The sequence below is a fragment of the Agrilus planipennis genome, unplaced genomic scaffold, assembly GCF_000699045.2.
Source record: "Agrilus planipennis isolate EAB-ADULT unplaced genomic scaffold, Apla_2.0 scaffold248, whole genome shotgun sequence".
NCBI classification, from domain to species: Eukaryota; Metazoa; Arthropoda; class Insecta; order Coleoptera; family Buprestidae; genus Agrilus; species Agrilus planipennis.
Window position 1 is genome coordinate 237,632 of NW_020438972.1, and position 3,383 is coordinate 241,014.

Sequence of the window (3,383 nt, forward strand, 5' to 3'; positions counted from 1 at the left end):
GTAGGACCCTTTTCAAACTTAACTTCAAATACTTTCCTATTTAATTATTTATATCAATCATTCCTTTTTATTTATCATAAACTTTTATTTGTAGCATCAGCCTTTTGCTTGTTTTATTTTTACATTAGGGCAATTTAAAGGTAATTTAAAATTAGTGTTTTAATTTTAAATTTAAAGGCACAGTACGTCATTTGATTGAAAGCGTATTAAGCAAGAAAGTAACTTCTGAAAATTGATCTATGATTTTATTTCAGCCGTTTTTGGACTCCTCCCTGGGGGATGTTGGTCATCAGATGTTCTATGAGGAAGGAATAAACCGCTGGCTGCCACAAGGGTGAGTGTTTTCCAATTATGTATTTAGTTTTATAAATTGCTTTCTGTTGCGTACTGTTTAGTTTAATTTAATGTAGGTACACAACTTCTTTTAACAAGTTATCACATTTAATTTTCAATATATTTCCTGCAACAAGCAGTTGTAGAGCTAGGGATGCAACGTAGAGAAGTAAATATTAGGAAGGGAGTCAGACAGGGATGCACACTGTCACCGCTACTTTTTAATCTATACATCGAAGACGCCATCAGCATCATTAAAGACAGTACAACTGTAGGGATAGATATACAAGGGCAAAAGATTAGTATGCTTAGATTTGCAGATGATATAGCAGTATTAGCATCTAGCAAGGAGGACCTAGAGATAGCTTTAAATAAAATGGAAGCGGTCCTGACAAATCAATACTGTATGAAAATAAATAAAAGTAAAACTAAAATACTGGTATGCAAGGGAAGAAAAAGTAGGGAAAGAGCGAATATTAAGATAGGAGACGAAGAATTAGAAGAAGTGGCTGATTCTAGATACCTAGGAAGTCAGGATGGAAGGAGTAGTAGAGATGTAAAGCAGAGGATAGCGCAGGGTCAGAAGTCACTTCTATGCTCGCGAACGGTTAATTTAGAAATTCGAAAAAGGTTGTTAAAGCTATATGTTTGGAGCACGGCATTGTACGGGTGTGAAACATGGACGGTGGGCGCGGCGGAAAAGAAAAGGTTAGAGGCGTTCGAAATGTGGTGTTACAGGAGAATGATGAGGACACCGTGGATAGAAAAGGTTAGAAATGAAGAGGTATTAGAAAGAATAGGAGAGCAGAGGACTCTATGGAGGTCAATAAAAAATAGGCGAAATAGGTTGGTAGTATACCTTCTCAGGCATGAAGGACTAGTCAAAGACATATTAGACGCAGAAACAGGAATTAGGAGGGGTAGAGGGAGAGCTAGATTAGATTACTGTTCGCAAATAGTTAAGGATGTGGGCTGTTCTAGTTTTGGGGAAATGCGAGGTTTGGCTCGGGATAGGAAGGAGTGGAGGTACGTGTCCAACCAGTCTTAGTACTGACGACCTTATGATGATGATATTTCCTTCATACACTGCTTTTACACATTTTCTTATTTTAACGTAACTTTTTTTATTTATTTTTTACCTTCATTCAAAAATGTGTAAACAAGGCAAGAATTAAGCTAGCAAAAAATTAACAAGAAGTAAAACAATTAATAAAGCCAGCCAAATCTTGTTTTGCGCATTATTAACGGAGGATTGTATAAGTTATAAGTAATACTTAAATTGTTATTTACGTAAATAATGGTGATGGTTTTTTTATTTATGTAAAAACACAAAAAAGCAACAAATTTAATGGACACAACACTCAAAAATTGTTATAGTCATATTTTTGACAATAGAGTTCAGCCGAAGCAATGCTTGTTGAGTAAATGTTGTAATTAATATATTTGTTGAAGTTTTGTTTCTTGTTTTACTATTTATCCATTTAAATCACGCTACATGAACCATACACCTCTGAAAGTTAGATAGTTTTTATTATATGGTACATATGCTTGGAATTTTTGGTAACTGTCACAATGCCGATTGTCATTTCTTGTAAGTAGTTCCCTGAAAAATGTTCGAAGAATTTGTTATTCAACAAGCGGTTCAGTATGAATTCGTTGAACTTTTACTACTCTAAAGAAATTCCATTTCTTTGTGCTGTTGCCCATAATTTCTTCAGAGCTATGCGGAAATAATATCTGCATAAGTATGGAATGTTCACGATAATTTGGAAGCTTTATGCCCTTATAAATTCTGTTTTGTTGAAGCAGTACTACTACTTAAAAGCACTATCACTTCTTTTTCCCATAGGTAATTTTTATTGGTGGTAGTAGTAAGTTTTGTTATTAGAAAAAAACATTTTAGTTAGATTTCTGACTTTTACTATTAAATTATGTAGTTTTTTCCAGGGTGGTGGTCAAATAATTACACANAACCCGGACCCCTCTTATTACGCACCAGTACTTCACCACTAAGCTACGTTGTGGGTAAAGTTGATTCACTAATGCATTGAGTTTGGCGCTGCAGAAGTGTCTCATTACTAATGTGCGTAAAAGCGGCGGCCCGGGTTCGATTCCCGGCGAGGAAGTGACAGCAGCAACAATTTTTCCTAATTAATTTAAGGTTGTTTGTAGTGGGTAAAAATTGATTCAGTAATACATCAAGGGGTTTCAAATTAAAATCGGTTTGTAAGTATGTAATGCTCACGATAATTACTCGTTTTTTGTTTTATTTCATTTCAGAGCAACTTTTTCAAACTTAACTTCAAATACTTTCCTATTTAATTATTTATATCAATCATTCCTTTTTATTTATCATAAACTTTTATTTGTAGCATCAGCCTTTTGCTTGTTTTATTTTTACATTAGGGCAATTTAAAGGTAATTTAAAATTAGTGTTTTAATTTTAAATTTAAAGGCACAGTACGTCATTTGATTGAAAGCGTATTAAGCAAGAAAGTAACTTCTGAAAATTGATCTATGATTTTATTTCAGCCGTTTTTGGACTCCTCCCTGGGGGATGTTGGTCATCAGATGTTCTATGAGGAAGGAATAAACCGCTGGCTGCCACAAGGGTGAGTGTTTTCCAATTATGTATTTAGTTTTATAAATTGCTTTCTGTTGCGTACTGTTTAGTTTAATTTAATGTAGGTACACAACTTCTTTTAACAAGTTATCACATTTAATTTTCAATATATTTCCTGCAACAAGCAGTTGTAGAGCTAGGGATGCAACGTAGAGAAGTAAATATTAGGAAGGGAGTCAGACAGGGATGCACACTGTCACCGCTACTTTTTAATCTATACATCGAAGACGCCATCAGCATCATTAAAGACAGTACAACTGTAGGGATAGATATACAAGGGCAAAAGATTAGTATGCTTAGATTTGCAGATGATATAGCAGTATTAGCATCTAGCAAGGAGGACCTAGAGATAGCTTTAAATAAAATGGAAGCGGTACTGACAGATCAGTACTGTATGAAAATAAATAAAAGTAAAACTAAAATACTG

General features: G+C 34.4%; 1 long non-coding RNA gene across 1 annotated transcript in view; it reads left to right on the forward strand.

Moving 5' to 3' along the window:
• The window catches only part of LOC112904697, a 49,351-nt gene extending 49,017 nt beyond the window's left edge, over positions 1-334 (forward strand). Inside the window, exon 3 of the long non-coding RNA XR_003231284.1 lies at positions 255-334. This is a non-coding gene — a long non-coding RNA (uncharacterized LOC112904697). The remainder of the gene's footprint in view (positions 1-254) is intronic.
• Positions 335-3,383: the final 3,049 nt, after the last annotated feature.